Source organism: Eumetopias jubatus, unplaced genomic scaffold, assembly GCF_037043125.1.
Source record: "Eumetopias jubatus isolate StellerSeaLion01/CBP00866 unplaced genomic scaffold, mEumJub1_p1.0 scaffold_10, whole genome shotgun sequence".
In the NCBI taxonomy this organism is placed as follows: Eukaryota; Metazoa; Chordata; class Mammalia; order Carnivora; family Otariidae; genus Eumetopias; species Eumetopias jubatus.
Genome location: NW_028274816.1, coordinates 16,983,516 through 16,996,482, shown reverse-complemented (window position 1 = coordinate 16,996,482; position 12,967 = coordinate 16,983,516). Strand labels below are relative to the sequence as shown.

General features: G+C 37.2%; 1 protein-coding gene across 1 annotated transcript in view; it reads left to right on the top strand.

Moving 5' to 3' along the window:
* The window catches only part of CDH8 (cadherin 8), a 334,233-nt gene that overhangs the window by 55,328 nt on the left and 265,938 nt on the right, over nt 1–12,967 (top strand). The window lies entirely within an intron of this gene.

Genomic DNA, 12,967 nt, shown 5'->3' with positions numbered 1-12,967 from the left:
TTAACCTGGATCTCTTGAGTCTCTGATTATGTAATTAAGAATCAATTGGCCAAAACCTAATTTTGAATATTTAACCACTTCCACTAACTTTCTGCTGAAATGATAGGCGAGGCAATATTACATTAACAACTCATCTACTCTGAAAGTCAGAAATACCAAATTACCCAGGTGCACCTCATGTTTTCCATGGAGTGTCCGTGTTGTATTAAACACATGCATTGACTCCTCCACACTTATTAGCATGACGACTGACCTAGGAACATGGGCTGTTTTGGCCACAAGTGAAATGAAAGTGGGTTGGAGAGATAATACAGGTAATCATGTAATGTTCTGCTTTAAGGGTCCTCCAACCCCCTTGCAGGCTGGACCTCCTGCCTTAAGTACTTAAGTCCATTCCTGTGGTGCAGAGTGAAAAAAATCAATCCCAATAAAAACACTATTGAAATTGGAATGAGTTGTCCAGAACTGAGCATTGTACTTAGCTTTTATTTTTTTTTCCTTCTTCTGTATTTTACTTGAGAAGTAAAATAAGTTCTTCTTGCCAAGGAAGTATAAACTTGTTAAGCGGCATCATAAAAATGCTGTTCAGGGACTTGGTATTTTTACGGTAAAAATAGATACTGCTTTGTGGTTATGCAAACTAGGCTTAATTTGCCCTCATAAAATAGCCTTGGGTTTGCTGTTTGGAAATTAGATAACATTAAAGAATATAATAAAACAATGTAAATTTACCTCTCCTTCCTTTTTCCAAGATGAATTTTATTGGAGTCTAGTGATTATTTGAGTCCGTTCCAGACATTTTCTCTGAGTTTACCTTAAGATTCTGCTGTGCGCAGCTTCTTCAAAGACTGTCTTGCCTGCGTTAGAACAAAACAAACACTTCTGTTGTGCAGTGAAGACTTTCAAGGAATAGGATCAAATGAGATCTACTGTTTTTAACTTTCAGAGTGTAGGCATTTATAGTTAAAGGGCATGCACATGTAGGTGAGTGTGTGTTTGCATGTGTGTATGTTCATGTATAACCTTTTGGGCAACTCACTTCCAGGATCGATAATGTTAACCTAATTATTAAAGTATAAATTTGGACATTTATAGCAGAGAGTTAAACATATTTTATCCATTTGAAAATTTATTAGTGTTCACATAAATATTTGAACACTAATAAATTTAGCTTAAGTGATCAGGTACAATTACTCTTAAGCTTAATGGTGTTAGTGTAAAGAAATGGGCTTAAATTCTCTTTAATACAGGACTCATTTCTACTTGTTGGTTTAAATGTGGAGTAGCGTTTGTTCTGTCTCACGTGGAAGTGTTGCTAACAGCACTATGTATATTTGGGCTTTTATGGGTCAAATGATACTTCCAGTATTTAAGTATTTGCCAGGGAGTCAAATAGTTTTGAGTTTCTAGGAGCCTTGTGAAGTATATCATTACAAGATACTAGGCATTGTAATAGAGATGGTGTGATTTCCTAAGGAATATCAAGAAACCCTTCCTGCAAGGATTTTCCTGTTTTAAGTTATCCATAGGTCTTTGCAGTCAATTTGCATTCAGCTTATGGTTAAATCTTTCGAAGTTGTCAGTCAAAAAACAAAAACAAAAAACCCAAAACCTAAACAAACAGTAATAACAAAATATTAGAAGACAAAATGAGAAAGTAGATGAAGGCTATGTCTTTGGAGTACTAGGACCTCTGAATGAACACAAGAATCCACTTGGTTCTATGAATGTGAATATTTTACAGTGCAGGATAGCATGGTCTTTATTAGGTGGGATTCCATTTTTTAGTCAGTGTGGGCTTGGTTAGGTAATTTCCCTAATTTTCTTTCACTTCCTCATCTGTGAAAGGGAGCCAATAGCTAGTTTAGAAAGTTATGTTGCAATACAGTGAAAGTTACTGGTGAAATACAACGATAGTTCCCTATGTGTTAGCTTTTAATGCTGTTATGCCCCAAAAGAGTTAATATTTATAAATGTGTACATTTTTGCCTTGATATCTCATTTCCCATAGTTAAAGATTGGGACTGAATTTATAACAAAATCAGTTAATTATGTGAGTTTAAACTGATTCTCAAAAATATTTGTGTTCTATTCTGCGTGGAGCACTGGGTGTTATGCACAAACAATGACTCATGGAACACTACATCAAGAACTAATGATGGAATGTATGGTGATTAACAGAACAATAAAAAAATTTAAAAAATATTTGTGTTCTGCAAATTAGTTTAGAGCATTTATCATGACACAAGTTTAGTCCTACAGACTAGGGCTACAGAGACGTTTTAAGTCTTGTCCTGGTGCTTGTAGAAAGCATAGTATTGCAATCAGGGTTGACACTGGGACTGGAGGAATTGTTTTAAGAGGAATCTGGAGTAGAGAATAAGGTGTGTAACCAAGAAGGACAAACATCGTATCTTCTTTTCTTTTAATTTTAGTTCCAATATAGTTAACATAGTGTTAAAATAGCTTCAGGTGTACAATATAGTGATTCACCACTTCCATACAACACCTGATGCTCATCATGACAAGTGCGCTCCTTAATCCCCATTGCCTATTTCACCCATCCCCTGCCTCCCCTACCTTTTGGTAAGCATCAGTTTGTTCTCTATATTTAAGAGTCTGTTTCTTTGTCTTTCTCTTTATTTTTGCCTTTGCTCATTTTTTTTTTGTTTCTTAAATTCCACATATGAGTGAAATCATATGGTATTTGTCTTTCTTTGACTTATTTTGCTTAGCATTATATTCTCTAGTTCCATTCTTGTTGCTGCAAATGGCAAAATTTCACTTTTTTTTAAAGATTTTATTTATTTGAGAGAGAGAGAGGGAGAGAGAGCTCGAGCGGTGGGGAGGGGCAGAGGGAGAAGCAGACTCCCCACTGAGCTGGGAGCCCGATGCGGGGCTCCATCCCAGGACCCTTAGATCATGATCAGAGCCAAAGGCAGACATTTAACTGTCTGAGCCACCCAGGTGCCCCAAGATTTCATTCTTTTTATGGCTGAATAGTATTCCATTGCATACATATAACACATCTTCTTTATTCATCAATCAGTGGACACTTGTGTTGCTTCCATAATTTGGCTATTGTAAATAATGCTGCTATAAACATAGGCATGCATGTATCCTTTAGAATTAGTGTTTTTGTATTCTTTTAAATACCTAGTAGTGTGATTGCTGGATCATAGGATAGTTCTATTTTGAACTTTCTGAGGAACCTCCATACTGTTTTCCATAGTGGTTGCAGCTATTTGCATTCCCACCAGTAGTGCAAGAGGGTTCCTTTTTCTCCACATCCTGGCCAACATGTGTTGTTTCTTGACAAACACCATATTTTTTTTTTTTTTTACAACTCCTTCTCTATAGATGAGAGGTAGACAACCACCTTAGAAATGTGCCCTCCTGAGTTATGGGGACTCTGCTATGAAAAGATTTCAGCTTGTTGAAAAAGTATTCCAGATTACTTCCTTGTGTCCATTTGCCTCACTTCCCAGTCTGTACATTATACTTAATCATAGAGTGATATGATATGAGTTGCATTTTGTGGAGACCATGCACGACATTACACATCAGTTATTTTTCATTGCTTATAGGAGATTAAATCCTGAGGATCTGGTAGACATTGCCTGATTTTGCCCCTGCCTGATTGCATGGTCAACCTTCTATAGACCATGTACCCTCCTCAGTGGTATCTATGCCCCCGCCCCCATTTTGGTCTCCCTTCATTTCTTAATGTTTACATGGGTTGTTTTCTCTGTGTTTACATAGACTGTTTCTTCTATCTTGAATTCACTTTCTGTGTCATCCCATCTCCAGATTGTTAAATCCCAGCCTTTATGAAAATCTCAGTTAAATATTCATTTCACTTAAGAAACCTTCCCTAACACCCTTCCACAAAGCGCAGTGTCTTTCTTCATTTTCACATGATATCCCATACTTATCTCTTATAATAGGTAGCAATACAAACCAAAATAAACACAAAGCATAAGTGAAACCATAAGTCAGTCCCCCACATCAAACTGTGAATTATTATTTTCTTGGTGTTCACCATTATATCCTTGGTATCTAACACAGTGAGGGAGCTCAAAATATATTTATTTTTGAATTAATTATTGAACGGAATTCCCCTAGGGTATTCTTCAGCTGTGGTACTAGTGTTTTATTTTTGTGCAATAAGCTCATATAAGAAATTATAGTTTATTGGTTTATTTTAACTCATACTAATGAGAACAATTTTCACAAATTTCAAAAAAGACATTTTATTTCACCAGACACTTATTAAACATCAGCTCTAAAGAACTCTGCTTTGGAAGCCACACAGATGAACAAGAAGACATGGCCACTGCCTTCAGGGTGTCTAATAATATTCAGTAACTGATTTGGGTTTATTCAATTTCTCTCTACATCAAAGGTTTCTATGAGGTTATGCAATGAATGAATTCCAGCAAAGTTGGCAAATTCCTGTGAAGCAAATCCCGTTTCCCATCGACTTCCATTATTAAATTGGAAATGCATTTCCTCTTGTGAGGGACCCGCAGTATTCTGTTGCTTAGCACAGTGGCTCATTGGGAAATCATACCCCTTTAAAGGAGTAAAAAGAAAAGGAGGAGCGATAGGCATGGTAGGAATTGTTAACGTCCTATAAAGGTGCCACAGTTAAAGGATAATGGTAGTTTAGAAGCTCTTTCTGGCTTTTCGGTTCAGTATAGGAAGATGAGAGCCTCAGTGGAGAAGATAAGCAGGACCTTTTGATTTTGGATACCAGTTTTTCCACACTAGTTGAATGATCTAAGGCAATTTACTTAACTTCTTTGAGTTCCTCAAGTGAGAAAAGACAATAAGCAATCTCTCATAGGTGTATTGAGAGGATTAAACAAAGTATATGTATATTGCTTAGCATACTACCTGATACAGAGGAAGAACTCATTCAAATATATTTTCTGTTTATTATAATAATAATTAGCCGAAGACTGGAGTGTGGAGTGTTAGTGGCATAAAGATTTAAAGAACAAGAAATTAGAGTTGAGCTGGTGTTGGGGTAGAAAATAAGAAAAAAGTAGTCCCACATTTTGAAGGTATATTTCTTTATATTATCATTTTTGGCACTAAGCTATTTGAATCAAAAACAATAGGGGGGAATAGACATCTAGTCACACTCCCCATGCTACTCTGCACTCGTGTCATTTAATCTTTTCAACATCGATTCACTCAACAAACAAGTATTGAACTCCTGTGCACATTTGCTAAAGAGTAAATCTAGCTCCCACCTGCCATATTTCCCTAAAGTTGTCTTTCTTATGAAGAGCTGCTTCTCAGCTAAAAATACCCTCTCCTTGTCTTATCTTTAATACCTTCTCTCAACACAGAAGTCAAAGAGGGGGAAAAAATCCATTTGGAATCAAAAGGTCTTGCTTTCTGTATTACAATCTGTATCACTTATCAGGGAGTGTGCTGGGCTCATCCTTTATAGACAGAAAATGCTTTATCAATAATTTTGCTGTGAAACTTCATTTACAGGTCCCTGGCTGTCTTGATTTCAGGATTATTCAGCCTGTACATGCTGTGAGAAACCAGGGAGCAGGAAGCACCAGTGTGATGTGGTTCACAGAGCTTAAGATGTCTTAATTCTAATGTGTACCCAGCTGCATCCTGTGAGGTATTAATAGGTGTCACATGAAATAGTCCCAGTGTTGACCACAAAACCCACGAGTTAATTACATTTTAACATATTTCTTTAACAGGCTGACTTGTGTATCTCCAAATCAGGGCTATCATATAAGGTGAAAATAGCAGATATTTTTTTCCAAAATTTACTGGATTACTTGTTGTACATAGGATTACTTTTAAAAAAAATAACCATTTTCTCCATGGAAGGACTATACTCTCCTGCCCCACTTTTTGTCAAAAATATCAGGAGGGGAAAAAAAATTTTTAAAAGATACTATATTGAACAATTAGAACATAGTCTTATCTGTAGCATATTCTTGAGAGGGATTAAAATTTACAGCATATTCTTGAGAGGGATTAAAGATATGCACTTAATACCTATTGTGGACTGCTGATTGTTTCAGTCAGCACTAGACAGGTTCTATGCCACTTGGAACCCCAGTTGTATTATGGTTACACATTGGGAATATGTGGTGAATAATGAATGAATAGCATGTCCACTACTAGAGAGGCACTGTGCTAGACGTTAAGTTCTGGCTGTGTTCTAAACCCCTTTTGGATGTTTCTTCCAATTTCATGAATTTTCTAAACCTAAATGATTTGATCAGAATCATCAGAAAACTAAGAGATCAGAAATTCTCAGAAGCTAATTCTTACAGTAAGGCTTAACTCTTATATACATATCTTAATGTCTCCCTGTTTTATTACATTATTCTTTACAGTGTCAGCTCTATCCAGACATCTTCTTAGATCTTCCCCCAAATGTGGTGTCATGAAGTCTAGCTTAGTTGGTAATTACTGATTTCCAGTTACTATCACATGGCTTTCTCATGCTGTTGCCATTATCAAAGTGGGGTTCTTAATGACTTGATAGCCAGGACAGAAGTATGGACAGGGAAGATTGAGTGGAAACTGTTAATTCCATGTGAGCAGGAACCTCTGTGCTTTCAACAAAACCCTTGGGTTGCCTGACTGCCTCACTGTAATACAGATTGCATCAGATCAACAGGTCCTTGGATTATCTTAATTTCCTTGGGGCAATTTGAGAACAGAACTACAACAGCCTTGTAAGTTCACCAATAGCAATTCCACATTGAACTTTAAATACATTTTAACACTGTTTGACATTTATCTTAATCATAGACATAACTTGCAAGACTCCAGAGTAATGAGTAAAACTTTTTAAAGAATGAATTGAAATAAATGTGTAGAATGAGAAAAAAATGTATACCCATATGTTAAATCTAAACAGTATGTTATTTCATTTAGAGAAAAAAATGTGCTATATTTTCTCTCAGATTTATAATACCTGAAACTCAAATTCTATTCCACTTTTATTTTCTACTCAGTCATATATTTTGGGAGGAGAAAATTCAACCCAGAACGAGAACTCCTTGAAGGCAGGGTCCTTGTTTTTTTCAACATCCCTGTATGTAACTCCTCTGGAAAATAACAGGGACTCAAAATGTTTGTTGAATCTATATGAATGAAAAGGAGCCGAATGTATCCTTGAATGGTACAGTTAGAAAAATATGTGCTTGGGGAATGATCAGCATTTTCCTTGACACGTTCAATATACTTTTTATTCATACTGTTTAAATATTGAAAAAAAACCTCATTACCTTACAGAAAAGTCATATTTGCCTGTTTCCTCATAATCATTGTAATAATAATCATACTCAAGCCTAAAGTCAAATATACTTCAATTTAGCAATAATATCTATAGTAATATTCCTGCATGGGAAATAAATGATGGTTTGGAGTTGTTTTGATACTGTTTGTGATACTGTTTTTGAGCAATCTTGAAATTTATGGCTTTAAGAAACAAAGAGCTATCCACCCCCACCCCCCACAAGAGAATACTTGGTAAACTAATTGAAAGACTGCTTCAATCACTGTGGACTATCTCACCCAGTAAATAGAGCTGAGCACTTATCTGGGAAATAGATGGTGGGAGTTGGTCAGTTTTACCGTATAGTCTGATTCCAGATTTCACATAGATGATGAGTCACTTGTCTTCTCGTCTCTGAATTCTTCACATAAGATTGTTCTGCACCATCCAAGAGAAGAAGAGGTTTTACTGTTGAGTTCAGCTCATGTATATTAAGAGACCAAGTTTTCAAGATCTAGAGCCTGCAGATACTGTTGGAGGTTGTGCCTTCTTAGGCAAGTTACTTAGTGGCATTGAGCTTCAGAATGATCCTTGTTCTCCCTAAATTGCATCTTGTCTTCAGGACAAACAGGGCTAATGTGTCTGAGAGGTAAAGGTGGAAGAAAACCAATATGCTGTACATACTTAGTGTGTACCAGAGAGTGTCCCTTTCAAACCTTAGCTTCCTAATCCATTAAATAAGTATGCTGGTACCTCCCTACTTACTTCAAAGGAGAAAATATAGATGCTTGAACAAGGTTCAGCTGTTGGAGCTCTGGTACTTTCATCCAAAAGGGTGAGGCAGGCCTTTGTGCTGGAGAATGTTTCACCTTTCCTGTGTGTTTGTATATGTGCTTGCACACAGACACATGAATATTAGGGGTGCACCTTAGGTTGGAGGAGCTTCATAGTAATAAAACTGGACTCAAATTTTTGAGAATCCTTTGACAGGCAGTGATTTTGAAGATGCTGAAATCCATTCTGCCTGTGACTTATTAAAATGAAGGGAAATCACAAAGCATCCTTTGATTCAGTCACGTTTCTTTTCACATTTTGCAGCCATTCATTCTACAGCCTTCCAAAGGATTTAGAAGAAAAATAGGAGGAAATAATGAAACAAAACAAAACAAAATCACCATGCCTGCGAAAGCTGTTGGAAAAGCCTAGTTCTCTGTAAACAGCTTGCTTTACCACCTTTCAGCAAGAGTTCTCTTGATTCAAACCAGCTGCTCATTTCTAGTTTCCCCTTGGTGTCTTGGAATAGCTACTTCTCCTTGAAGCGAATTGCTCAGCCTTTGCAGATGATTCTCCTTGAGTTTGGAATTCCTGAAGAAGGTGTTAGACCTCCTCGACTTTTTGCTCTTCTCCATTCCTCCTCCTCAATTTCCTAACTCTTAAACAAATTTAGCCTTCGTGGCTAACCTTTGAGGAGGGATGCTCCCAGGGATTTATGCTGCCTGTGAGTTTGGGAGACCTTTGGGAGTAAGTATGATGGCATAAGGGGGCAGATAAACTCGAATCCCTGACTTTTATCATGCACCTAGGTACATGGTGAAATTGACTTTTCAGCAGGATGGGTGGAGGCCTGAGTCCCATGTCACCTACCGCCTGTTGATGAGCAGTGACAACAGTTTTAATGGAGAAACGGACTCTGTGCCTGTGTAGATGCAAATTCTGTTAACAAAGGAGAGCACATTTCTCATGTACTGTTGCGTTTAATCTTTACAAGGATCAGGTGGGTATTTTCATGTCTTCTTTAAAAGTAATTTAAAAAATGCTCAGAAAGCCTAAGAAGTTGTTAATATCACATAGCTTGTAGGAATAAAACCTCATTCCAACCCAGATTGTTAGACTCAAAAGCGAGATTTTTCTCCCTCGTGTATCAAATGGACAGCAGTCCCTCCTCCAGCAGTGTTTAGCAAGGAAAAACTGGACCTCGAGGTTTTATTTTTTTGTTACAAATATCTTAACCCAAAGTCAGCAGGAATTACAGATTCTCTGCTAATCAACATTCAACCTCTTTAGCTCATGTCTTGTCACTCTGTGCATTTTATTTGATGGTTGGTAACATTTACTGGTCACCGTTAACGCTAGGAAATGCGACGTTACATGCTTTATCCCTGTTATTGTCTCATTCCAACCTCACAATAGTCTTCTGAGGTAAAGGGCAATACTCTCAAAGCCTTCATTGTTCTCATAGTAGAAGGAGATAGTAAGTAACTTTCCCAAAGACCTACAAGTCATGTATAGTGAAGCTGGAATGCAAACCTTGTTCAGCCTGATCTTAGAGCATCTGCTCTTCACCATCACACTATGTTGTGTAAACACTGTCTACTCCTACCTACTTACAGTGTTCCTCCCAGGGCTTTGGTAACTTAACACGCTTCTTTGGTTGACACTATCCCTGATTCAGTTTTCCTGGATTCTCACCTATGTTGCTTTGACAATTAGATCAGGCATTCACTTCTTCAAAAGAGACCTCTGTTGGTCAGCCTGTGGGCTGCATATTTCCCAAAATATAATTTTATTTACTATGCTATAATATTAATAATCTTTATTGTTCTGCCACTCCCATTAGAGTGTGAGATCTGAGAAAAGGGGCTGTGTTTTAATCATGTTTATATTTTCCCAACTCAACACAGTCCATGGAAAATAGAATAGACTGTCATTCAGTAAACATCTATTGAGTGCCTTCTATGTCTGAATAAATCCAGTTCTGACCCAGATAAAGTGTGAGATTATTTGGCATTCATGTGAGCAACTAGGTTTTGACTCAGAGTAGAATGACCACTCTATCAGAAGCTCTGTACCATTTTGACATGAAATTGATCAGCAGACACTCATCCTGAATCCCAAAGTAATCTAAAGGACAGACGATATCCTCTGAATTTTACCTTTTTCGTCTGGAATCTAGAAGATGGAAATCTATCGTATTACCACCATGTTTGTTGCCAATCACCTGTTCTCTCATTCATCAGTCCATTACCTGCACCTAATATTAGTAAGATACTCTTCTAGATGCTGGGGTACAGACTGACAAAGACAGATAAGTCCTCTACTCTCACGAAGCTCATGTTGTAGTATTTGAGGTTGGGGAGTAAGAAGATAAACGAGATGAAACAGACATGACATGGAATGCCTGGAAGATTAAATTTGTTTGGGTTGTCTGGAAAATCTTTGCTGATCGGTGATATTTTTCTAAAAAAATAATGAAATATAATCGACACACAATGTTATCTTAGTTTCAAATGCACAACATAGTGATTCAACAATTACATACATTGCTCAGTGTTCACCATGGTAAGTATAGTTACCTCTGTCACAGAACAAATTTTTTTAAGCTAAGATGTGAATGACAAGAAGAAATCAGCCTTGGAAAAATAAGAGGAATTAATAGTAATGCCTTTAGCAGGGAGTACAGGGAATTTGCTAGAGGAACAGAAAGGAATTTAGGGTGGATGCAGAGTGGTAAGCTAGTAGAGTGGTATGAGATGAAGTTGGAGTATAAGACCAAGGTCAGGTAACAGGTTCTCATGGACTGAGATAAAGGAATTTAGCTTATGTTCTAAATGTGATGGGTGGGTATTAAAGAGGGGCAGCAACATGTTTATATATATATATATATATATATATATATATATATATACACACACACACACATATATATTTTTTTCAAAATGATCACCCAGTATACAATATGCAGAATTAACATTAGGGAGATAAGAGTAGAAGACGGAGATTATTTAGGTGACTCTTACGTGGTCCAGTCAAGGGATGATATTTCATTGGTCTGAGGATTTGAGTCACAATGGAGATGAGAAAACCAGGATAGTTTAGGGATATTGTTGAGAGAACAAGCCAACACTTCTTTCTGTTTGGATGTAGGACTTAGGAGAAAAGGAGTCAAGGAGGACTTGTAGGTTTTTGCTTTGAACAATTGAGTAGGTGATATTACCATTTACTAAAATGAGGAGCCAAGTTATGGGTGGAGGAGAGTTCAAGGGATTGAGAATTCTGCTTAGTTCGTGTTAGCATTGAGGTTGCTTTGAAATACTCGTGTGGGAATGTCAAGCACAATGTCGGATATATGAGCTTGGGGTTCATTCATTAGAGGTCATTCATTAAACATGCACATTTTTCTGTCACTGGCAATGAAGATAGGATGAGATACCTAAGAATAGTGTGTAAATAGAGACAGAGAAGATTGAGGAGACCACTGTGAGAACTCCAGCCTTTTGAGTTCTGGAAAAGGCGGGCACATCAGCAGAGGAGAGGAAGATTTTGAGCCTGGAAAGTGGAATGCTCTCGACATCAGGAAATAGAAAGTGTTTCAAGGAGAATATGATCCTTTGTTTTACTTGCTGTTATCATTATTTTAATTAAAATCAGTTTGAGTCAAAGCAGGAACTATTTCAAAACACTCTTTGAAGAAATCTTAACTTCCCAGAAAGGGAAAAAAAATATTAGCCACATTTATAGGTCACCTCTCTGGAAATTTCGCCATTCAACTGAAACTGTCTTTTAAGTCTTCACATGCCTAAGATGAGAACCAAAATGGATTATGGCATAATTATTTGAAAACAGTGTTGTAGTACCATCAAATTATTGCTTATTTTTCTTCGTGTCAAGTTCAACTTGACTGAATTTTGTATGTCTTTAAAATGATACAAGATTACTATGCTCACTTATGATTCACATATCTTCCAACATTTTGTCATTATTAGCATTATTGTTATTTTTATGGTTATTCTTACACACGTGTTTTGCTTGTCTTTAAGATGTGAGACTCCTTAAAACTTGAATTTGTAATTCTTGAAAGATTGATAAAGACAGGGAAGAGAGCACCTCTTGGGGTGTTCCATATGGTATCTTCTTGCCAAGAAGTTGTTCAATCAGCCGTGGTTACATCAGACCCAGGGAGACTTCAGGGATTCCAGCAGCCTTGTTCTGGGCCTTTTTATAGATAAAAGAACCCATTAGCACAGTTCTCCCCATCAAGGCTGTAAACTCTGGCCCTGGTGAGTAGCACACATATTCAGAAACCAATTCGGGCCAGTAATGAGATCTTTAATGTGCAAATAAATATTAGATAGGGCAAGGAGCACAGTATGATTCGATCCTGTGGTGACTCATTTATGTTGATGTGCACCATTTGACGTAAGAAAGATGTAAAAGGAGATAAGAGGGGCATGTATTATTTTTAATATATTCCTCACTGATGTAAAAAAATCCAGGAACTATCCAAGAAATATAACTCAAAGACTTGATTTTTATTTTCTTTTTGATGTTTATTACTTTGGATGTGGTAAAATTAGTGAATAAGAAGCTAGGCTGAGCAAGGGGATGCACCTCTTTTTATGTGAGGTTGGAAGAGAAGTGTTGGGAGGAGGGTGATGTTTTGTGAGCCAGGCATCTCTGGCTTGAATCCCGGCTCCATCACTTAAAGTCTGTGTGCTCTTCTGTGAGTTTCTGAGACTCTTCGAGGCTCAGCTTCTTCTCGATGCAATGTGACAAATAACAGTTATGTCCCTGGACATGGCAGATATTTAGTGATACTGTTTCATATCTTTCTCCAAATTGCTAACCCGTTAGCCTTTCCTCTAACTCTGTGTAGTGGGAGAGGCATAGTCCTCTTTGCATAGCCCATCATTTTCA